Consider the following 26,294-nt stretch of genomic DNA (forward strand, 5'->3'; position numbering starts at 1 on the left):
TGTTTTCGCGTGCAAAATTTTCTGTCAACAGTATGATAAAATGTTGACATATAATGCAGGAAATAAAGAACATTTTAGAGACAGCATGTTATATGTTGACATTTAGTGATGATGTCGAGCAGTTATGGTAGAATCGGTCGAAAAGTATTCGATAACCGCAACGTAAACTGTGAAGCTATATCTTACATCGTAATAATGATTCTGACCATATAACATGTTGTTTTTTATTATGCGGGGGGTATTTTCTTCAAAATGAAGAAGAAGACATGGTGCCCGATTTTCTGATGGCTTTGTACCGGACATTTCGGTCTATGTATTCGTCAATGCTATCATGGCAGGATCGCCAATGTGATATCCAGGAATTAATGGTTCTCTTTATCAGCCAACAAACACCGCTACCGTAAATGTCTGGTTCAACACACACCTCTGACATCTCTCGTAGGCTTGTCTAGCTCAACATCCCAAACGGTCCTATCAGGATACCACACTGAGTTGGGTGCGTTTCAACTCATGCTTGATTTGAATCATCCATGAGTTTCGAGATTTAGTGTTTTTAACAATACTGGTTATTGTTAATACATTTCTATTGATTAATTATGATTAATTATTTTAGAGCGTCTTAGGGGAAATGCTACAAGGTTAAAAGACTATTATTCTTCCATTTACTTCCACTTCCAACTTTTTTATGTATCAACAAGCAGATACGTATTTCGTTTCCTACTTGGAAACTTCTTCAGTGTTTGTTATCGATAACAAACACTGAAGAAGTTTCCAAGTAGGAAACGAAATACGTATCTGCTTGTTGATACATTTCTATTGCCTCTGGCAGTTAGGATTTTTTCCTCTGGTTGAATTGAACCATGTAGGAATTACAATGTTTTTAACTTAAACTAAACCTGACCTAATTTATACTAAGGGAACAAGGAGCTAATCGTTGCAATAGAAGATTGCAACGATTTTGGCCAAAATTGGAAATTATTTTATTGGACATTTGTTGCAATGTCTCAATATTAGAAACTCTATGAACTAATTAATGATTTGAGTGTATTACTTCTACGTGAAGTTAAACGATTTACAATGACATGGAGATATATTAGCTTCCACACTCATATTCTTCCTTCCCCCTTCATATGGGAGTTTGGCGGAAGGAAGGTCGTGCGATGTGTGCCATCACAAATAACGCTCTATACTTTCGCCTCTAATTCTATCATGAACATGTACGTCTAAGTTTGGAAGATGATATTAGCATTTCCATATCATTGTAATTCTATGAAGTTCATTGGTACTTCAGAATAATTTTCAATATTTTATTTTGAATCCTCTGGAGTGCCTTCTTTCTGGTATTGCAGTAATTAGTCCATATGGGCACATCAGGATACAACATGGCTGGTCTAAAAATTCGTTTGTAAACCAAAAGTCTGCTTATAAGGCAGAAGCGATAGCCACTAGACCACCGAGATCGTCATTTTCTGTTTATTAGTGGATATATACACTTAATATATTTGTTACATTTGGCTTGAAGGCCTTCAATGTGGTTTTTAGAAGTTAATTTTTGGTCCAGCAGAAGTCCTAAATATTTGGCTTCGCTAGCCAATTAATTGGAACCCCATTCATAGTGACAATATGTCTGCTAGAAGGTTTCAAATAAAAAGCTCTCGGCTTATGTGGAAAAAATATAAGCTGAGTTTTGGAAGCATTCGGGAAAATTTTCCATTTTCGCAAGTAAGTGGAGAAAATATCCAAACTTTTTTGCAATCTACTACAAATGACACGAAGGCTTCGCCCTTTGTCTGAAAGGCCCGTGTCATCTGCAAACAAAGATTTTTGACATCCTGGTGGTAAATCAGGTAAGTCAGAAGTAAAAATGTTATACAACATGGGCCCCAGTATGCTGCCTTGGGGAACACCAGTTCTTACAGGTAATCTATCAGATTTAGAATTCTGATAGTTTACCTGTAGTAAGCGATCTGATAAATAATTTTGGATCAGTTTAATAATGTACAGAGGAAAATTAAAAATAATCGATTTTACAATCAAACATTCATGCCAAACACTGTCAAATGCTTTCTCTATATCAAGAAGAGCAACTCCAGACGAATATTCTTCAGATTTGTTGAGGCGAATTAAATTCGTAACTCTTAATAACTGATGAGTGGTTGAATACCCAAGGCAAAAACCAAATTGTTCATCAACAAAAATAGAATTGTCATTAACACCTAAAAGGTCAAGCTCTTCCAGAAGGCAAATTTTGAAATTGAAAAAATCATAACTCTGTTCGCTTTCAACCGATCAATTTTAAATTTTGAGATAAGGTACCTTTCTCGTGCATTATTAAACAATCCAATTGATTCTTCAAATGCTAGACGAAGGATGCAGCACAGAGAAACAGACGTCTCACTTAGAACAAAATGCAATCATCGTCACGAAAACATTGTCGCCCAATGCTAAAATCCTGGTGAGTGGCCAAACGGCAACTAGATGGCGGTAGTGTGCAAACGTCAAACATAAGCAAAATCGATGAAAGCGCCATCGGTGGCCGATTGACCACCTACAAAAAGTTAAATAAACCGTTAAAAAGGTGTACGATGGAACATATAATAATATGTACGGGGAACGGTTCGGGCTTTTAAAAAACACTAACGCGACATTTATTTATTAAACGGATTGATATATTGAATACTTCTTAACACCTAGACGTCTGAATTACAAAAGAGGACGCGTGGTCGATCGATTGCACCTTTTATAATATTGAACTGCTGATGATGCACATTCCTTGGTGACCGGATGTTTATAGCTGATGTAGCAATGGATCGATGGTTGGCCTGGATGTAACTATATGTTGAGTGAGACGTCTGTTTCTCTGTGGATGCAGTGTGCCCGCACCGAGGATGAAAGAGCGGACCGCCGTGAAGTGTTTCGAGCTGCAAAACTGGCCTTTAACAAGGCCATCAAGAGCAGTAAGAGAGCGTGTTTCGACAACCTATGCGAAGGAGCCAACGCGAATCCGTGGGGTGACGCCTACCTACAGGATAGTTATGGCCAAGAACAAAGGGAGCTCTTCATCCCCCGAACGGTCCGCGGATAGGTTGACGAGGATGATCGAGGTACTTTTCTCGTCCCGAGCCACAAGTCCCTGGCCTCCTGCACCGCAGCACACGCGATCAGCACGGTGGCGGATTGGATGACGCTTTTAAGGCCTGGAGCTCGCTCAACATAAGACGGAGGTGATTATCGTCAACGACCGCAAGTCGGTTCAACATGCATGCAGTGATTCACGTGGGTGGAGTCACGATCGCATCAAAGCGGAGTTTGAAGCTCATTGGGTTCATAATAGACGATAAGCTGATTTTCGCCAGTCATGTCGACTATGCGTGCAAGAGGGCTTTGACTGCTGTTGCGGCATTATCGAGGATGATGTCCAATAGTTCCAAGGTGTGTGCCAGTAGACGTAGGCTACTGGCAGGCGTTGCCGTATCTATTCTTAGGTACGGTGGCCCGTCCTGGGCGAGATCTCGGGGGGTAACCAGTTAGCTGCGGAAGCTGTAGAGTACGTACCGCTTAATGTGTCTCAGAGTGATATCTGCCTACCGCACAATATCACACGATGGAGCCTGCGTGATTGCGAGCATGATGCCAGTTGGGCTGCTCATCCGAGAAGATGAGGAGTGTTTCAAGCTACGTGGCACCAGAGGAGCCCGCGAATACATCGGGGTGACTTCGGTTGCCAGAAGGTAGGTGGACCACCGGCTGATACTACCTTACTGGTGACCATGATAACGATACCAGCAGAGAAATTCGAGACGATAGTAGGCTGGAAATCGTACGACTTTGACCGCAAGACGCTCGATCGAACAGAGTTCGCCGCCGTACCAAACGTGACTAATCTACAAAACGCTTAAGACCGGTAGTCCTACGAACGAGACTCTGGACGATGCTCGTGGAGGACCAACGCGCACTGGGAGTTTTCGAAAGAAAGGTTGCGTACCATCTACGGTGGGTGCGATGCGGACGGCACGCGGAGGAGGCGACTGAACCACGAGTTGCATCAGGCTGTTGTGGAGAACCATCCATCGTTCACACCGCGAAAATCGACAGACTGCGGGCTGGCACGGATAGCCAGAAGTTCGGACAGTAATCCGGTACGTGGTTCTCGACAACGATCGACGGGAACAGAAGGCGAGGTGCACAGCGCGGGCAAGGTGGATCGATCAGTGGAGGACGACTCTCGGACCTCCCGCAGACTCAGCGTGGTTGCGTATGCGCGACCGAGCTTGAATGGAGAAGCCTTCGTATAGCAGCGGTACACCTCCGGCCTTAGTCTGATGATAAATAAATAATGCCTGCCGTATCCGAACGTCCGCATCACACTATATACTTCGCCTCTAATTATATCATGAATATGTACGTTTAAGTTTGAAGATGATAATAGTATCGACACACTCAGTTTATTTCGCAGCTCGGCAAAAATCCGCACAGCCGTGCACCAGCAAAATAAAATAACTGATATTCCGGCAAAATAGCGTTTGTTAGCTGATTGGCAAATTATTTGCTGATCATCATAATTTTGACAGAAATCTCGGCAAAACATGTTTGTTAATGGCTGTGCGATTCTCGGTAAAGTTCATCATTTGTTGAGATACCGGTAAAAAATTAAGTGCATATCACCCTAATACTTTCGCGACGAACATCTGATACTATTGGAGAATTTCGAAAAAACGTTTTCTATGGATTTTAGTAGTTGTTTTGGTTCTGTAGAAACTTCCTGATGAATTCGAGAATGTTGAATGAATCTCGATGAAAAGCAGGCCAAGTTCCAGTTTTCGGATTGTAAGTTTAAAACGGATTGTAAGTTTACACTAAAGGTCATTATGCTAAGTTCCGTTTGCAACGGAAATTAGCTGAGCAAATTGATCCACACTTTTGAATGAACGCTTTTGGTATCGAAGAAGAAAAAGACCAAAAGTCATCATGCTGAAGTTCTGTTTGCTGAAACGGACATTAGGCCAAAAGCAAATTGATACACACCTTTTTAATGAACGCTTTGCAAATGCCGATCAGCTGAATCACTTTGTCCGAATACGTCGTTTGACCTAATTCGACGTTTAAACGGAAAAGACATTCAGTAGGACAACAAGATATTTGGCTGAACATGCCGTTTATCCGGATCGAGATAGTAGTAGGACATAGTAGTTTGAAAGTCGGTTGTTTGACCGAACGGTTCATTTGGCCGACAACTACTATTTGGAAGGATATACAATTCAAACACAAAACCTCTAAAAGCTTAAGGTGATTATAGAATGAAGCCCGTGGTGAATTTCAATTTACCACGTTTATCTACATTTCCAAAACCTCAAATCGGCGTAATAAGCTTTTTGTGCAAAGTCGAAATCAAATTATGATTGTTCAGCATAACTAAGCAACGATCTACCATTATTTGCCCCATCTGCGTTATGGTTCTTCTTCATTCAGTCTTCCTTGAAAAATATTGAAAAGCACGTGGTTTACAAAATGGTCAGATTTCTGGCTTCATTCTATAATCACCTTAAAGGTCATATTATTGACCAGGATATTCTGCTTACGTTTGATTTTCTTTTCGAACGAAAGTTGATGCGAATTTCGTTTACGCTGGCAAAATCAAGGAGAAAATGGTTCGAATTAAATCAGATTGTTCAGTAACTGTCCGGTAATCAAGAATATCATTCAGGAATGAATGATAATGATCTTCAAAATTGTCAAAATTACCTACCTCAGCGGTTCCTCACTGGCCGGAACGGCTTAACCAGCGATCGAACGATTGCGCATTCTCCGTGTTCTCCGTGACCGTCGGCAGCACCATCGCCTCATCCGAGGTAAAGTAGTCGTCGCGAAGCACGTTTCCATGTACTCTTTTCGGAGTTTGCGTTTCTGCTCCGAGGACTGAACCTTCGCGAGATCCCCGGAGTGGTGCCTTGGACGAACTTGGTCTCGGTGTGGAACGACAGAACCTGGTTCTCGACGACGATGTGGAAGCTATCAGTGTCACATGCAACGTTCGCTGAGTGGGGTATGGTAATAGTTGGTAAGTTTATTATTATGAATGCCTTCGGTTGCACCAGTTTGGATGGTTTTGGTTTCGGCGTGATGGTGGGCGATTTCGATGAATCTTTTGTGTCTTTGTTGAGGAACTCTTCTGTGCATGTTCTTGACGGAGTTGGATCTGCATGGGACCGAACGGATCACAATGGAGTTTTGCGAAGAGAGTTTCAGACTAGAGGAATCGGATGGTGGCGGTCTTCTTTGGATTTCGGTAGGCTTCGGTTTTAGCTGACGAGCGCTTGGTAGTTTTCTGGGCCGGATGGAGATGATGACGAGAGGATGGAGTGGCCGCTTCGCCAGTGGTGCTCTGTGATGATGTCTGGGCAGTGCCTGGACCAGGAGTTTTTATGGATTTTGATGAGGATTTGGGAGAGGGTTTCTGAGTTGATGAAGAGGCTTTAACGTTTTACAGATGTTGGACGACCGCGTGCGCTTCAGAGATGATGACTGGATGATGGTTCTCTCACCGTTTGCGAATGAATGATCACTTCTGTGAGGCATGAACTCAATAAAACTAGAAGAACTTCCGAGGGCTCGCGATGTGGATGAACGGATAGTCGCATCGTGAATTACTCCTGCTGGTGAGTATTGGTGGAACAATTTCATCTCAACAGCTGACTTTGGTATGGATTCCGATTTGTTTATAATTTCGGCCACCATTCACAGTATTTCATCTTCGTTTGAAGAAGAGCTTGAAGAGTTTCAGTCTTTGCCGGAACATTGCAGAATCTCGTGTTGTTCCATGATTTGATTCTGAACAGGATGCAATTCTACTGAATTGTTCAAAGTTTGTTCATTACTTGGTGAACTAAGGTCTTTGGTTGAGGTAGTATCTGAAGCATGTCTTTTATCTGCTTATAGTAATTGCGGAACTATTGTGTCCTGAATCGTTATCCGAGGTACAGAATGCCGCTTCTGAATGCACAGCCAAGATATTATCAGGTTGACCATGTATCGTAGATGAGGCACGATACTGGACGGGTCACTTGCGTCCTCCACTGAAATTTCATCAACATGGATCTTTTAGGTCCAGCTGATAGATGATTTATATTTTCTGGGTTCAAAAGTTTGTACCCTCTTGTTTATAGAAGTGGATTTGAGCTGATTCATAGAAGTCTGACCAATATTGGGGTTCATCACGTTGAATAGAGGATTCTGTATTTCTGGGGATGTGATGTTCGTTCTAGGCTGAATTGATTTGTTCTTCTAGATCTGAGTTGTGATGATCGAATCGTATTTCTTCAGATAATGCGACTAAATTAAGAGTATCAATTTCGTCAACCTTAGAAGAACTGTTTCGGAGATAACTTTCTGAGCTGATTTGATTAATGGTTTCCTTGATGAAATTAGATTCACATCAGCTATTGGTTCTACAATCTGAGCTACAGTTGACTGCATGCCGAGTTTTGTATGATTGAATCGATTGTCCATTTGTGATTGTATCGTCAGCTCCGTTTACAACGGCCCGTACAGATGTCGAACCATTTTCGGTTGGCATATTTTAGTTGTTTAATATTCATTACCCAGGTGTTTCGTGGTCTAATTTTTGATCGACTCCTAAGGTTGACCAGATGACCTGTTACTTCATTCCGATTCACAGTGTAGCATATTCTGGAACATTGTTCTCAGAAGACACTTTGACTGTCAGTTTTCAATTGCGGAACTGGTGAAACCTGCTGGAGCGCCCTAGATCTCTTGACGGTATTCAAGCATTTCAATAGTGGTATCCAGAACGTGCGTAATGAAGCAGTTTCCTTTTCATGGTTTTGTTCTGCGTCTTTCGATAGCGTCAGATGTAACGGTTTCAGGAATCTTTGAACTTGTGGTGGTTCAGGTGTAGCCCGTTTTCAACGCCGGCGACAGATTGACTCGGACCAGATTGTACTAAATCGCAATTGTGCGCTTCCCGGTCTGAACTTACTCGCTGGATCTAGATTCACGGTGCGTTTCCAGCATGCTGAGCTGTTTTGATAAATTTCCAATAACCACTTTTGGCATTCAATAACGTTTGCACATTTTCATGGTCGTTCATGTTCTCTCTGCCACCAGCGTTACCAGTAGAACTGCGTAGCATCTGCTATTAGTGACTTCACTAATTGTGCCTTTATCTCCGACTATTCTGTACTGTGTCTGCACCCAGAAAAGCCTTCGTCGTAATCCAGTTGGTTATTTCGTCAATCCTTCAACACAAACTCAAAATGTCGTAACCCTTGCTCGAATGATTGCTCGATCACACTAACGTGTCATTGAAATCACCATCCGGTAAGGTAGATCGTTGATTCTGATGCGCTGTTGCGCTCCATCTCCCGCAACATCGCTGTATTTGGCTCCTGGGGAAGTCTTGCTTGCTTTTCCTAATCCTTTTTTTCTTCCACTACCACTGAATGCCAACGTCCCTGAGCTATTTCACTCAGTCACTGAACCGTCATCGTCTTCGTCTCTTACATTCGAAAGTCGCCGTTTTCATCCACGTCGTATTCTTCGTTGGAGTCCCACTCTTTCCCATCATTTCGTCACCTTCCGTCCAGTCACCGTGTACTCATCTTCCCGTAGTATCTGTCTGCACGTCATCCCTCGTCTTCCATGGTCGCCATGTCAGAGGCTATTTGTCTTTCATCTGCTGTATCAGCTGCATCCAGCATCACAAGTCCGATAGATTGTTGGATGGTCGGGCAGCGATAGGACACAGTTCGCTTGATAGGTCTGTGTTCAGTTGTGGTGCATCGACGATTTCAATTATAGCGGGACTTGTGTTGCCGAAGAGGCCTCAGCAGGCAGAAATGAGCATTGGTTCAGACCTTTGGGATCTGCCTAGGACCACTACTGATGGGGTTTCAAGAGAACAGCTAAACTGGAGATTGTATGGAACTATTTGTTACTTGCCAGAGGGCTTATGGATGGTTCAGTGATGATCAACATTATGTGGACTAACAACATCTTCGCAGGTGTCATTGATTTCATCAGAAGAAGTACTTTGGTCGGGAGGTTCATATTCAGCGGGAATGATAAGCGATGTATCTGGGACATTCTGTGTTAGACTATGATTGGATAAGGTCATGTTCACTAGTTATGATCTCTTGGCGTGGGCTGTTTTAACTTCGATGATCTCTCTGTATCTACGACATTATCATAGAGGTTGAACCACGTCCGCACTTGACTGTCCAATCTGTTTTGCAACATACATCCAGTTCCTGGGTTCAATTTTTTTCGATGTTTTCTTACAACATGTCGCAGTTCCTCAACATGACTCATATGCACTGTCGGAATGGGTGATTTATGATTATGTGCTATTGTTTGAAAATACTTTCAGAGGAACTTTTGACTGGTCTTCGCTGTAGGTACTATCTTGTTAACAGGGACTTTAATAATGTCGCTTTTTTCACCTGCTTTCTCTCTCTGATGTTTCACAGGAATTAGCGTAGCAAATGCGTTAATTTCTGCAGGTTTACGTAGATTGCCTCTTCAGCGGGGATTGTCAACTGATGTTGGTGGTTCAATCTCCAAGGAACCCAAACTGTTGGCAACCTCTCTCTGTTCTGGTTGAGTAAGTCCTGAATTCGTTGATTCACAGCAACAATGTCGTAATAGTTTGGCCGATTCCGCAGTGTTTAGCCTCGTCGGAACTAATGTCGAATTGATAATTGTTTAGTTTTGAGACATTCGAATTCGTTGGTCAGACGTTCAACTGAATAGCTCTCTAATGAAGTCCTGTATGCTAGCATATTCGTTGTCGTCTTCTTGTGCGGGTTTGAAATCCCATCGAAGATCGCTTTTATGTTTCTGGAAATCATGCATATCGTCTTTTGTCGCTGGGATGCGAATGGAAAGGCGATGACCGAATACTCTTCTTCAGAGAAGTCTGCGTTCGCGAGCGTCTCTGAATGTCAGTTCAATAGTTTTTCAGTATGACTATACGCTTCAATTCTTGCTGGACTTGATCCACAAGACTGGAAGAACTTCCTGAATGTTTTCTGCCATAAAATTCTGAATGTCTTCGTATATCGGTTTCTGATTCACTCTTCGGATGGTTGATCTTCATGCAAGTGAAGTGAATTGGACTTTACGATGCGCCTGCATGATTCAGAACGTACTGAAGCCAGGACGCTGGTCGAGATCCGCTGACTAGCCAGAGAAGATGCTGGATATTTTCAGCACGTCTTCGTTTTGTTTTCCGATTTTTCCCATTTGATCGATCAATTTTCGATATCCTCAGAATTAGAGTGTTAGATGTAACGCTCTCTTCATCCGGGGACATCACATTTCCCATTTCATTGACAGTCGTGATTGGTTTTATCCACGTTAGTGGAATTTGACTTCAGACTACTCACAAGTGACTTCTACACTAACGGCTGATAGCATTCTAGTTCTTGTTCATAACAGTTCTTTTTCGACATGGGTACTTATAACCCGGATCTCGGTGCTGGAAGGGATTAGGAAATTTATTTGGTGAATTGTAGGAACCGTGATGGAAGAGAAAGAGTTTTAATTAATATGGATAATATTTGTTAGTGTTGCGAGTTCTTCTTACTAATTCCACTCCGATCCTCTTTAGAGCTTGCTGTAAAAGGAGTTACCAGAGTCGTTGTCTGCTCCCATTTGAGACCCCAGATACGCATTGTTGGTTTGCCAGAAGTTTTACTGAGCTCAACCATAAGTAAGACCATATTTCCATGGTGAGCGGTTAATTTGTTACAATGTCTTCTCGGGTGTAGTTACCTTCGAAGGACCCTCATGATACTTTTTCTGACGCTGCTCGATACATTCCTGCAGATAGCGTGCCAGATGTTCCCTTTATGTAGTCGTAGTGTGCTTCATGAGCTTCAGCCGAAGAAATGGTCCCTATCGTATTCTCTCGTTTCATGACCGTACTTTTGTAGCAATGTTTGCACGGTATCACTAACTTCACCAGCGCCGTCACGGAGCCATAGTACTGGATGCTTATCCTTGTAAAGTACTTAATGCTGCCTGCAGCTCGTCAGTCGTAAAGTTGTGGTGTGATGCTCCTAAAATTGCTTGTAGTTTAGTTACAGACCAAATATGTAGTATACGAACTCACTTCAATGTTTATGAACCTTATTCTCGGCGGAACTATTCTGTCCGTTGTTTACAACGGTTCCATCATTTTTGTGCCATTTGTAGAGCCAATTCATGTTGTTCGGGTTCAAAATGATAACATCAAATGTTAGTATTCTTAACTCTATCGTACCCTTTCCCATTAGCAAATTCTAAGCTTGAAGTATCCATAATTCACCGTCTTCGTCTACTGTGAAGCAGTTCAACGTTGGTTGGGGTGGTCGGTCGGGTATGCTTATTTGGCATGGTATCGATGCCGTAGGTCGTTCATTGGCATGATACTTGTGCTGACTGGCGCCGTGTTAATCCGAAATTCGTTCTGGTGGCAGCAGTTGATGATTTGATTGATGGCGACCAAATAGGACATACTTTCGTCTGCATGATGTGGTGAAGTTGACGACGATGGATGAGTTTATTTTGCTGCTGCACGTAATGTATGCTGAGGCTCAACTCGTGCGGAGTCGGTGGAAGACTCTAAAGGACGAGCATAGTAAGATGATGTAGTTGGTCATTTTGTTAGTATTGACTGATATTCAGTCAATGTGTAAGTATTTCTAAGGGCCAGCCACAAAGCACGTCAAGCTTTCAGGTTGAAGAAGGCGAAGCAGCTGGCAGCGTGTCTATTAAAACAAACATTTTAGAGGTTCAATACAAAGTCTGATGAAAATGGGTATAGGCCTGACGTACTTAATTATCTTCCCTAACAAAATCTTCAGATGAGCAAACTATTGGTTATTATTATTATTATCTTTGATAACGAGATTTTTGGCCCGGGCTCTCTTCGTGTAGCAGAAATGAGCAAACTAGTAATGATGTTCTTGAATTAATAAAGCAACGAAGTAGTTAGTCCAAAGGTTAACGTAACCTAATGACTGGAGGAATTCACAAAGGAAGATGACAACAGTTTGAAAAAGGTTTGTTCCAATTTTTAATGGTTTTGTAGCAGGATTGAATAAACACATAGTACCACTGGGACCATACGCGCACAAGTTCGCGGATGAACATAGCTCGTATCGGTCGCGGACCTGGGTGCTTAGTTTTGTTTTTGCGATCGAAAGTAAAAGCACCATGTTGTTTCAATTAAGGTAAGGATCATTTTCGTATTGACACAGAACTTTCGCAAGATCCGAGATGTTGTTTTGTGTTGATTGCACGACGATTGTGTTTCGACTACGCAGAATGGTCGCGCGATTCGAAATATTTAGTTTTACCTTAGTGTTACGCAAAATAAATTATAAAAACGCGTTTTTGATTCGCATCCATAGATCGTACTACTTGTCAAAGGAATCCAGAGAAATTTCCATATCCCAAGACAATGAGAGATGCAGAGGTGTTCTTTCGGTCTCTAGTAGCAACGAGAGTCGAGCCAAAATGCTTCCCTACCTTATATGACCGTAAGGGCTTGACTGGCGCCGTTATTGCACATTGCATTGAGAATGGATAGCTAGCCCCTATTCAAATAATTCACGTGCAGTTTCGCAAGTTTTAAAGTAATCGCTGAGGGCACCAGGTATTGTTTAGAAATTGACAGGTTTTGGTACGCCGACACGCTGACATATTTTTGCATCAGTGCACCGCTGAAATTGTCACGCCGCTGGATCTATAAGTTTCAAACCGATTTAAAGAAATCTCCAAGATTCTGACGAATATTCGTACAAATTATCGCTCTGATTCCAGCATCACGTTGAAACTCCAGAGTTTTTCGTGGATTGCCAATGATTTCATCTAAATTCCAAATAATTTCCTAATAAACTTTGGGAAGCTCTGCAACAACAAAATAAATCAACAAAGAACTTGAAAGTGGAATTCCGAAGGATTTCGTTTAAATAAAAAAATCTTGTTGAAATGAAATTTTGAACGGGGAAGAGCAGGAGGCCACAGATCGAAAGAAGTTGGGCCGAAGCTCATCTAGCTTAAAGTCATGAATAAAATGTCATTTGACAACAGTTCTTTGCTTGAAAATCGGTTAGCCGAATTTAGCCACTTGTTTCAAATGCTCTTTTTGGCCAAAACGTTTGGTTGAATACAGTTTGCAGAAAGGACATTTTTGAGTCAAATGGTCTTCGCCGGAAAGCAAACGACGATATTCACAAAATTGCATTTTTAGCCACCATTCTTATACGGTCAACGATTTTCGGGCAACGATCAATTCGGCCAAAAGGCATTTTCAGCTAATTGAATTGTTACAAAACAACTTTGTTGGCCAACCAGTTCGATGACTGTCCTTTCGGCCAATTCACATTTTCGATTAAACAATTTCAAAACCCGCTTTGAAGTAAAATTGCAATTCAATAAACAACCTAAGATGACTTCGACTTAACGTAATATTCGGCTAGTGGCATCCAACAATGGCCACAAGGCTGTGCTGTTTGCTGAATGTCATTAGTCCCGAACAAACCATTTGTTTAAAACCCATCTGGCAGAAAATGTCTGAAAATGTCAAAAAATTCAGAAGAACAAACGTAATCGAAAATCGTCACGCCGATTCACGCCGTCGAACAAAATTTGACAAACGCTTCCGCCGATTTTTGGACCAGCACACTTCTAATCACGGTTCAATGCCAAAGTAAGCCTTGCCAAGAAGGTACTTCAGGAAACCCAAAGAACAATGTAGATGTGCTTTTGTATGTTTCTTATCATTTGCCTTTCAACACTGTTCCATTCCAGGTCATCCAAGAATTCTCCTGAATCTACACGCGTAACCATGGACTTAAGGTTCATAAGCGTAACGAAAGTTGTTATTTCTTTTAAAAATGATTCATGCCGACGGATATATTAAACCACTTCCATTCCAGGTTATCCAAGAATTCTAGAGTATAGGCTTTAAGTTCACCTGCAACCGAAAGGCTATTATCTTTTTTAAAATGGTTCATGCCCTAAATGATCTATTAAACTAACCAATATGCCTTACAGCCGTTCCTTTCCAGGTCATCCAAGAACTGCTCTAACCTTAGCCACGGTTTCATCCCAAATCATGCCTCCAAGTATTTGTCTTCACCTATGTCCTAAATGTAGGTGGCTAAGGAGTTGTTCAAGATCTCCAAACTGTCTTGGAGTTTGAATCAAATGGACTACCTAATCAACCATGCGGCTTCCTCTGATGTCCCCAGCCGCGGTAACAACACAAGTTATGTCCTCTAAGTATTTGTTCCTTCAGTCTCCAATCCTGGTATATGAGATGTTGTAAGATCCAAATTGTCCTGAGTTTGAATCAAACGGTCTGCCGAATCAACCAAGGCCTTATGATGCCTCAGCGATATGAACCTGGCTATGTCCTCCGAGTATTTTTTTCTTCACTTGTCACAAATCCAGACATAAGGAGATGTAGTAAGATCTCAAATCGTCCGGAGTTTGGAATCAAATTGTCTGCCGAATCACCAAGGCTTCTATGATGTCAACTACCGCAGTATCAAATTCCAATTATGTTCTCGAATATCTGTATTTCACTAAGCCCCACTCTTGATAATATGATGTTGAACATTGGTTAATAGCCGTTTATTTCACTAGCACTTTCGTTGTTCAGATATATGATTATTAACGTGTGGAATAGTTCAGTGTCTTGTACTTGACTCGACTTTACCTCGACTCCCGCTCGGCATAAGATTGATTTCGGAAGACGCACTGGCACAGTTGTGGTCGAAATACGTCTGCAAAGATAACGAAATTAACTGTACCCAAATGACAGTACTTAATTCGCCTTAGACGGTTTAATACATTCCACTAAACGAGCTTACGGATATTTTTCTGATCTGATATTGTAAAGTATCCTCCAAATTGTCCTGAGTTTGAATGAAATGGTCTGCTGAATCAACCAAGGCCTTCATGATGTCCTCAGCCAGTATCAATCCATGTCCTCCGAGTATTTTTCTTGCACTTGCGTCTCAAATTCGACATACGATGAAGTAAGATTCAAATTGTCCTGGAGTTTGAATCAAATGGTTTAATAATCAACTAAGGCTTCCATGATGTCTCAGTCATGGTAACAACCCACCATGTTCTCCTTGAGTATCGCCTTTCACTGCGTCTTACATCAGGCATATGAGATGTTGTAAGGTCTCCAAATTACCCTGGGAGTTTGAATCAATGGCCTGCCGAATCAACCAAGACTTCCATGATGTCCCAGCCGTGGTAACAACCCTCTTATGTCCTTCCGAGTATTTGTCTTTCACTTGGTGTTCAAATGGAGGCATATGAGAGGTTAAATTAAATTGTCCTGGAGTTTGAACCAAATGGTCTACTGAATCAACCAAAGCTTCAACGATGTGTTATGCCGTGGCATCAGCTCAATTATGATTTTCAGAGTATTTAGTCTTTCACTCTGTTTCAAATCCAGGCATATGATAAGTTTTTAGATCTCCAATAGTCAGGGAGTTTGATCAATTGTTCAACAAATCACCAGTTTCTTCATATCTCTTCAGTCGCGGTTTCAACTCTCAATTTATATTTCCTGAGTATTTGTAGTTTCACTGTCTCAAACCAAGGCATATGAGGTGTGGTAAGATCTCAAAGTTGTCTTTGGAGCTTTTGATGTCTTGCGAATTGCATCTCATATTGTGGTACAAGATCCTAAGCAACCAGAAGTTCAGATTTTACTTAATTTACTCCTACTGAATCAATTGGTTCACTATGGTTTCGCACAAGTTCCCAAGCATCCTTAACGGAACTTTAACGAGTTCACTTTACGCTCCCACCGATACAAAAATTACTAAATGAGAGCTGAATAAGCCAAATAGCCCTTTCCATCGAACTTGAGTTGCTTGGGATGCCAAGACCATAACATCTCATATGCCCATTTGAAACGTGGGCAAAGACTAGCATCAGAAGACAAAATTGGGTTGGACACCGCGGCTTGGGGAGCATCGGGAAGCCTTTGTTGACTGGTAGTTCGCGTTATTCAAACTCAGGGACAATTTGGAGACGTTAAAAACATCATCTCATATACCTGATTGAGACGGGCAGAAAGACAAATAGTCGAGGGTAAGGATTTCTGATGATACTATGGCTGTGGATACCAGCGGATGCCCCAGTAGATTTTGGAAGACCATTTGATTCAAACCAGAAATTTGGAGATTCCACACCTTCACATGCAAGAATTGAAGACGCGCGAAAAGACAAATAATTGAAGGACAAAATTGTTGACACCGAGATGTAGACACCATGGGAAGCCTTCAACATTCTGACCATTTGATTCAACCCAGGACAATTTTGGAGATCTTTACAACACTTCATATGTCTTGTTCTGAGACGCAAGTGAAAGCACAACCATCGGAGGACATAAATTATTGATACTACTGGCTTCTGCGACATCATGAAGATTTTGGTTGATTCGATTGACCATTTGATTAACCTGCGGACAATTTGGAGATCTTTTACTATTCTGTATGCCTGGGGCTTTGAGAGATCTAATACCCTATGTAAGACGCAAGTGAATGTGCTTTAAGTATCAACGATCACGCAAACAGCAGTGAATATATCTGATTTTTTACACGGGGATGCGTCTGGTGTAAAAAAGTTTTCAGTTCAAAATTCGAAAACCGTAAAAGAAGTTTTATGATTTCGACGAATTATGCAATGGAGCAATCTTCAGTAAAAATTTAAGGGATTTTTTTACACGGCCGCAAAAAATCCGTGTAAAACAGAATGGGTGTACTAGAAATTTAGCAAAAAATCTTTTTACTTTTAACTACGCTTCCAATATGAGGGTTGAGTGTACAAGCAATTTGTTTCATATTTACGCCAAGTGTTGCAACCAACAAATGCGTTGTGCTATTCTGGCGCTGTAAACACAATCAACTTTTCTGTACTCATTAAAAGATACAAATTGAAAGACATGTACCATTTGAAACATGTTGATAGACTTTTGTTTGCACTTTGAAGACCTGCGACTTACTCTAGTGTTTCTTTGATAATCAAGATATTCTCTGGTTTTGTTTGTTCAGGTGCCTTGAATCTGAAAACCCTTTCCCAGTTTTCTGGGCAGCAGGGTTCATGTTTGACATTTGTCGACCCTTCACAGGGCCACGGTAAGTTGAAATGGAGGATTTGACAGGCGGGTTGTATCTGCGTTGTATCTACCAAAAGCGCACTACCAGCAAGTCTTGGTGTTGAGTAGGATACCAAACAGACCTGTCACGACGTTCTCCAGCGAGACAGGAGGTTTGCACAGGCCCAATGTCGCTTGTAAAATCAATCATCTGAACGACATAAGCGATAATAGACGATCTATACAATCGGCCAACGATAGGGCGACGAACAGGGGATCACAGATTTAAGCTGGAACATGGAACTCATTAGTCGCTAGGCTTTGCTTAATGTTGCGAAGATGATTACGATCGATTTACATCTCCGCAACTACGTCGTAGCGGTTGCAGGAAATTGCTGGGACAGACAGTGTGAAAGCGGGCATCGTAGCGGCTCCTTTACTAAAGCGGGCACCACCAACGGGCTCGGAACGGTTCATAGTGCTGGAAGACGCCTGTGATTGGGTGACAGCCACTCAACTGAAGGAGATTAAGCAGGATACCGTCTTCAACTATAAATCATCAACGCATTGCCCACATCGAGGAGTATCTGACAGAAAGAGCCTGCCATGAGCAGACATACGATGATGCCCACTGCGACGTCAAACGTCATCTACCGACATGGAATCGCCATGCAGGAAGGGAGGAATGCGCACGCCGGTATCGGAACGATAAGCCCGTACCATCGAAGGTACAACGGACAACGTGCATAAATCTCTGCACTCCACGCGGAATGGTAGTCCGAAGCACTTTCTTCCCCGCAAGAATATCCACAAGGCCACATGGAGGTCACTCAACTCAAAACGGAAACCAAATCGACCACGTTCTAATCGACGGTAAATCTCTTTCCGACATCACTGAACGTCCGACTTACTGCAGTGCGGTATTGAATCCGAACACTACCTCGTTGCAGTATGCCTGCGCTCAAAACTCGGGACGAGATGGGACAAACACGCCGCGAGTTTTGCCGCGGCTAATTGGGCGGACTAAGACGGGTAGACTAAGCCAACGATAGCGAAGAGCTGGAATGCTGGACACTTAACGGAAGAGCAGCTAAGCGTCTCTTGAAGATGGTCGGAGAGCTGATCTACATGGCGTACCGCAACCACTGTACCAATGGAGCGTGAGGTGACATAAAGGCATAAAATAGTATCTACGAAGAGCATTTGACGAGACATGTCTTTTCAGGAGGAGATTGGCCTGCTGTTGTTTTTAGTCGGGTTAACTAACCACCAGCAGAGCTACTTAAAAGGGTGGTGCGGTATCATTACTTAGAGCGCCGTACTGGGTAATGCTCAATTTTGGGAGAAGAAGTTTCGCCGCAGATTTCTGGTTGGGCCATTATGTGTCACATCTAGAAAGGGCGATGAGCTGATTGTAGCAACGGCCGCGCAATCACTACTCTCCAAAATTTTATGCCGTTGATCAGAAGATTGCAAGAGAGAGTTCGCGGGCAGTACTAGCTGGAATACATGAGCGAACACCTAGCACGAACCAGGTGTTCGCTGTACGCCAGATAATGCCGCTAATACAACCAAGCCCAATAATATCATCTATTTATCGACTTAAAGCTGCATATGATACGAGCGGACGAGCCTAGCTATGGCTAACGTGACGAACACGATTTCCGGATAAACACGAAAACGCTACAAATTCTCAACACAGAATAATCACATTTTGCACAAAGCTTTTCACTCGAATAGTTTATCACACCTTAAATAATCAGACTCCTACAAGACAACGGCTACTTTCCACAAGAGACTCACTAATCAACTGATGTGGATATTCATCGCCAATTTAAATTAATTTCGACACCAGCAAGATTTCAATTGATGACGCAAACCACGAAACGTAGTACTTATCTTCCTGAAGCATTGCTAATAATGTTTCAAATTGACGGTTACTTCATTGTACCCATCATCGTTTGGATAACAATGTCAACAATATGTTGGTGTTGCATTGGGATAACCCGTCAAATGACGAGCTTTACTCATCTCAGCCCGAAACGTACAAGGAGGTTACACCGCGCATCGCCAGAAATCCAGACATGGAAGTACCATAAATGAAGGATGAAACAGATCAAACGAAGTGTGTTAGCAAGATGTTGTCATTTGTTATAATTAGCTCGAAGCAGATTTATGTAATCAATTAATTTACTGTGTGTCAACTGCGTTTGGAGTATTTTAGATTTGTTTTGTCACAAATCGTTATGGTCCTATCTGAAAAATTCAAAATGTTTTGTGGAGAAAATTTAATCAATCGATGCATGTATATGTTTTAGTAAAAGCATACGCATGGTTTTTAGCGTAGACTCCAACAATGTTATTATCTGGCGCAGTCGTAAATAATACGACTCATTAAAGGTTTTTATTTGAACCTGCGTATCGTTTATAGCTCGTTGGATGTTGTCCGAAGGAGAATTGGCCACTTGCAGTAACTGTGGAGTGGCTAGAAGAATGGGACCGTTTATAAACACCAGCCTCGATGGTGGTTAGTCAGGTTGGTTGCTGGACTGACTCCACCGGATCTGATGGTCGACGAATCTTCACGACTTTCGAACGTTCAGGTCTAGTATGGATAAATTAATGGGTGATGATGAACTGGGTGATGTTACAATGATGTGCAAAACAACTTGATATCTAATACTCGTAGTCTGAATTCATTTTTATCTCTCAAACGGCATAACTTTATAAGGGATACAAACAGTATTTTTATTCACATGTTTTCATCTTGTTTAGGAAACACCAAGATATCTTATTGTTTATCAACATTAGGGAAAATCTTTTCACTTTGCAGGTTTGTACGGTAATCGCATACAATTATAACAAGTAACGTATTATTCCATTCGTACTGAAAAGAAGAAGAAGAAGAAAGAGCAGGCTGGGCATTGCGTTAGAGAAAAAGGCGATTCTGAAAATTCATTCATCAACTATTTTTGCTCGGATGATATAGAATGATGGATTTTGGTAGGTTTGTCTCATTATTGGGGGTTTTATGACGACTATGCTCAATTCTGGCCTACATTCTTGCATATCAAAGCATTACGGGCCAAATTTCATAAATTTGGTCGACAAAAACTCCCCCGACAATAATAGAACAAAACTCAAGCAAAGCCGTCTTTCCCCTCAACTAAATTGGATTTTCTACCTTTTATTTCAAGTTCCAAGCAAATATTCCCATAGCAACCAGCACGGCGACTGTAGTGTATTATGCTGTCTCATTTATCCAATGTTTCAATTTCAGAAAATATGTATCCTGTACTGAAACTATTTAAGTCTATCGGCGTCGTCGCTTAGTTGCGGAAATTTATTATTTCAGTATCCGCATGGAGGCGCATTAGTTTTTTAATTAACAAAACCTTACAATCTGCCGGACTGTGAGAACTTTCTAGCGATTACTATCTCTAAATGCCGCCTACAGTGAACCCAGATCATCTTCTGCCGTCTGTCCCCACAGTGAGTGACATGGGAAGTTATCAAACTGGGAGCTGTTGATTGGTTGCCTGATGACGGACTAGATCTTACTACGGCACATACTTAAAGAAATGCCGTGAATATCAGGTCCCGGACATCGCAAGCATCCGACAAGTACGAAGGAACAGAATTTTACGTTTACTAGAGGTCCTATTGTAAGAACAAAATTGTTGAAATCGTTGTTTTTTGTCTAACATCAGGAATTATTTGGTAGTAGATGGTGACTATTATTTTTACCATTACTTCGGCAAAAAATAGGGCAGTGATTTAACCTGCCGCAGTCAACTCCTCTTCATCGGTATGTGCTTACTGTAACCCTTGAGCAGTATTTAGAATTAGACTTCGGTGTCATAGGACTTATTTGTTATTATGTTTTTCATAAAGTTTTCCAATTCAGTATTGATAAACTCAGTCGATTTACTTCAATATATCTAAATTTCAGGAAAATTCTAACTTTACTATTCTTTGTGTTATATATGCCATTGGGGCAAATGTTTGAGCGGCTGCATATCCAGTATATTTAGAGAATTTGGTAGTGTTACTACCACCCATGCGACCTTGGTCATTCACGATGGAATCTGTACTAATGACAATCATAATGGACAGATTACTTCCCCACCTCGCGTTCTTGAAGTGAACAAATCTATTAGATGATCATCAATAAACTAAATGTGCTCTAGCTGAGTAAGACTGGGGTAATGATGACTCAAACTAAATTGAATATTTTCTCAAAATTAAAAAATATGTCAGAAAAAGTTTTTTTTTCCTTTATTATAGAGGTTTTTGCTTCTTGACTGGTTCACCCGTCTACTCGATCTCATAACGGTTGACAAATACCTAGTCGAAATACGAAGGCGCATCATCTGTGGAAGTCGGGCCACATACGGGCCCAGAAGAAACTGTCGGTCAGAAAAGATTCTAGCCTACCAAATGCCGCACTAAGACGTGAATAAGACCGGTCGTCCTCCACGACATGAACATGGGATACGATCGCTCCGGAGGAGGACTCTGGTGCTATCCTGGAGTATTGTCCGGAGAGACGGTGCTATAGGAACCATCTTCAAGGTGTCAAGTGTACATGGTGGGGGAAGAAGAACCTGGAGCTCGTCCAGCTCTACGGCGAATCCAGTAATATCCAGAAGGTAAATTCAAAAGCCGAAGGCACGATGGCAGGTGACGTTGACAAAATGCCGCACAGCAACCCTTGCTAAGAGGAGTGTTCGCTTCCGATCCGGCAGGTACGACTGGCGTGGAGCGCAGCAGCGGATGGCAGACCAGGTAGCAAAACGATCTTAGGAGCGTGAGTGATCTGAGGATGAGAGATGCGGCTCGAACCGTAATAGGGCGCAAATTGTTGATTCAGTGTTATCTGTTTATGTAATGCAAACGAATTAAATGAAATGAATGGTTCACCTTGAAAAGAATTAGGGACTTATATTCTATTGTACAAATTCTTTTGTACTTGAGCACTTTGATTCATCTTCATCAATGCTCTAGTATGCCTCTGATTGCTGCTCAACTTGCCTTTAAACGCACATCTGTATATTTCGATAAAGTTGATCAACATGTCTACCGTCAACGTCACACAATTGAGCATATGGGTTTGGTTCTTGATATGTAGTGGTCGCAATTTTCTTGTGTCCAACCGCAATCCGATAGTCTGTTGTTCCCTCCGACTGTGCTGCCCACCCATGGCGTGACTTAACCTTTATTTTCCTGCAGAGCTTATCCTTCTACCTGTAGATTTTCCCATGATTCGGTTATTTCTTTGTTGAAGGGATTTTATGTCTGTGCTCGCTATTAATTTTCCATTTTTTGCATTTCTTCCGAGGTTTTACAACGGTCCGCTTCATCGTTGCTCTCTGATTCCGCACCCCGGGGTATCCAGCAGTAGGTAGTGTTCACTGAGTAATAGCCTCAATAGTCTGTATTATAGGGTGTGCTCTTAGAAATGTTCTTGGTGGAGTTCTGGAAGATGTCCGAGAAATCATAATTTTTTAAGTTTCATAAAATTCCTAGAAACCTTATAAGAAATTCTGCGGAAACTCATATAAGTATTTTTTCAAAACCATTACGGTTATCGTTGGGAAATTCTCAGTAAAACCAGGTGAAACCATATAGATATTCTTTCAGGATTTCATCTGGAAATTTATTAAGGAATGAAATAGTTTCAGACTCAAACAATTTCGGAAGAAATTGCTGAAAAATCTTCGAAGGGGTTCAAAATGACACCCGAGGGAATATGAAAAAGATTATAAGGACACTTGGCAAAATTTTTGCTGAATTTTCGAAAGAACTTAGTGTAACATATCAACTGAACTTCAGCCCACTTTATTATTGATCCCACATGACTGACTTCCACTGACAATTCACACCAAGGAAACATAAAACCGAACTAGCTTTTTGCTTGCTAAATGTAGACTTGTTTATTCGCTCTGCTAAGGCACAAAAGGCTTTACTACACGCAGGCCTTGCCATTAGCGTATAGGTATTCTATAATTTTCCTGTAGCACTGACTTCAAAAAAGTTCACATAAGGAACCGACAATTCCTGCAGAAAACTAGAAAGAATCTTTTCAGTAACTTCGAAAAATGTTCAGGAATTCTAATACTCCCCGCATAGTTCCCAAAAAGCACTTCAAAGAAATTCTTTGAATGAATTGATGATGAAATGAGATTCCTGAAAACAAAAGAAATGAGAATGTTGTGACAGAATTACTGAGGAAATGTCCAAGAACTTCCAAAGCCGGCCAAAGGATTACCTGCAGAAATCTAAAGGAATTGCTTAAGGTACACTTTAATCTTAGCCTTTAGGTCAGAGAAGGAGATAATTGCTTAAGGTCTCTCTGAAAGAATTTCTATGGAATTTCAGAAAAGCTGCCAGCAAAGAACTCACATGAGCCCCTAGAGGAATTTCTAAAAATTCCGTTTAAAAAATCCGAATGGTCAAATAATTTCCGTTCCAAAAGAAATTCCAAAGCAAACTTTCAAAGATCAAATATATTTCCGCTGAATCTGCGAAATGAATTTTTGGAGAATTCAAAATATTTTCCGTCGATATTTCAAAAGGAATTTGCGAATGGTTTTCAAGATCTTCTAAGGATTACGAAGAATTCCTAAAGGATTTACAAATACCAAAGCAATTGGGTGAAATTTCAAAGATTTTCCAAAAGAACGAACCTTAAATACTCTAAGGTTTTCTTAACAAAGGAATACGAGGAGGAAATTACGTAATTTCGAGGTAACAAAGGGAACATCCGAAATTATTTCAAAGAACTTTCTGAATACGTTTCCGGAGGAGTTTTGTAGAACTTATTGAGGTAATTTTAGGGACATTATTTTGTGAATATGGCTACGCATCTGCCGCAGGAGGTCGTGGTTCAACCAGGTCCGTTTCATTATCCTATTTTGTATCTTTTATCTATATTTTCATGTTCTAGCAACGTTAGAACTGAAATGAAATTTCATACTGTTTCCATTACTATCATGTACCTTTAATTTGACTGTTCAGTCAGTAGACTGCTAGAATTGGAAATGAACTAAAAGCTCGTTTATACATCTCGATAATTCTTCGGAACCCATCATAAAATCTACAAACATACCTTTATGGATTCTCTGAAATCTTTAGAATTTTTAGGGAAGTATTTTACCTTCAAAACTCTTTCAGAAAGTTCTTTTAGAATTATTTTCGAAATCATCTGCTCCCTTTGGGAATGCTTCAAAAAATTTATTTGGAAATTCTGCACTAAACCCAACAAATTTCTCAAAAACTATCCAAAAAATTCTGGTTTGGGAGCTACTCAAGAATTTTATTTCTTAAATTATCAAAAAAAAAAATGCCAGGAATTCCTTCGATATTCCTCCAGGATTTCTTTAAAGATTATCTGAAAACTCTGAGATTTCCTTCGAGATTCAGATTTTTCGGTAGATCTTCCAGGAAACTTTTTGAAATTTATTGAAAATGAAGTTGTTTGCAATGTAAAGGCTTATTGAATTCTCCGAAAGAAAAATCAAAAAATAAACAACAAACACTAAAAGATGCTCGGAAAGATAAAGGCATTTTCGAAGAAATTCTAGAAGTTCCGGAAGAATTTTAGAGAATGTTTTAAATAGAATTGCTGAAGGATGTTCTGAAGATATCTAGGCAAATTCTTGAATGAATGCCTTATGGATATTTAGAAGATTTTTTTCCATGAATCATGAAATAATTGCCGAAACAATTAAAAGTAAAATTTCAATAATTCTCCAAAAATTCCGAAGAAATTCTCAAAAACGAATGTAATTTTAATGAATTTTAGAATTCCGCAGGAACAGCCAAAGAAACTTCCAAAGGAATTTCAAGTCGAAAGAGAATGTAGGAACATGGAACAAAACTGAAAGCATTTCTTAAGTACTCAGAAGAAATTGTAAGGAATTTTCTGAAGGAATTAAGTAGGATGAAAATTATTAAGGACTTAAGGAATTGAAGAATACTCCTAAAATTTTAGGAAGAATTCCTAAAATAATCTTTTTAAGGTTCAAAAATATTTTAAGATATTTTAGTGGAATATATTCAACTGTCTAAGACGAGTTTCGTACTTTCCAGTAAAGTCAGGAGTCAAGTACAAGACACATGTTGAGGTCGAATACGTATCTGCAAAGATAACAAAACTTTAGTGGAATTGTAATGGAAAGTACTAAACTCTCGTCTTAGACGGTCTTGTAAGGTGTTTTAAAAGTTACTGGAGGAATATCGGAGTGAGTTATCAAATAAATTTCTTGATTTATTTCAACCAATTTCTCTGGAGTATTTCTAAGGAATTCACAAATGAATGTCAACGATACTTTCGAATATCTAGAAATTCCAGGAATTTTACAATAAGGCTTTTATATCAGTATGAAACTAGGAATATGAAAGAGACTTTTATTGAATTATATTTTGTAGGGAATAAATACTTATAGTCTGCCTGAATAGGCACATATCAGGGTTCTACTGTGGCTAGAGTGCTTCATCATAAAAAATTAGATTTTTTTTGCTCAGAATATTGACATGTTATGTTCTACTAAAGTTGAGCGCAGCTTTTCTAATCAATTTTGCTAAAAAATCTTTTCTGTAGCTCTGAGTCAGTGATTTAGATAAATTTACTGAATTGGGTAAAATTTAAAAAACAGGCTTTATCTACTTTTTTTTTTAGATTTTTCGAAAAGTCGTCTTCAGTGACTTTAGGCTCAAAAACATTTTGATGGTAAATATAGTCAATATCTTTTCCGATAAAAGTTTAACGTTTTTCTGCCAAATTACATTTTTTTTTTATATCTCTCGATTAGGCAGACCAAAAAATATATTACACGGCATCTGAAAGAGAATTCTATTATGTCAATTTATTTTTATCTCAAGTTTTACCAATTTTAATAAATCATGTTTATTTGAATAAATTGATGTAACCTGACAACGGAAGAAGATACAGACGATATTCTATAGCAAAACACGCGTTTTAAAAGTCTTTAAAGGTGACATCCGTGAAAATAAAAATGAAATGAGAGATCATAAATATTGTTTTAAGGACACCATAATCCTGGTTATAAAATTACCTAAACAAGAGCTAAGAGCTACATAGAAAGTTTATATAGCAAAGTTGATTGGAAAACAGCGATACAACTTTGTAGAACATTTT

The 26,294-nt window shown here is 40.4% G+C and overlaps 1 pseudogene; it reads right to left on the bottom strand.

The window, feature by feature from the left end:
* Positions 1–5,758: 5,758 nt before the first annotated feature.
* LOC134227917 (uncharacterized) overlaps positions 5,759–26,294 on the bottom strand; it is a 42,799-nt pseudogene continuing 22,263 nt past the window's right edge.

Source organism: Armigeres subalbatus, chromosome 3, assembly GCF_024139115.2.
Source record: "Armigeres subalbatus isolate Guangzhou_Male chromosome 3, GZ_Asu_2, whole genome shotgun sequence".
NCBI lineage: Eukaryota > Metazoa > Arthropoda > Insecta > Diptera > Culicidae > Armigeres > Armigeres subalbatus.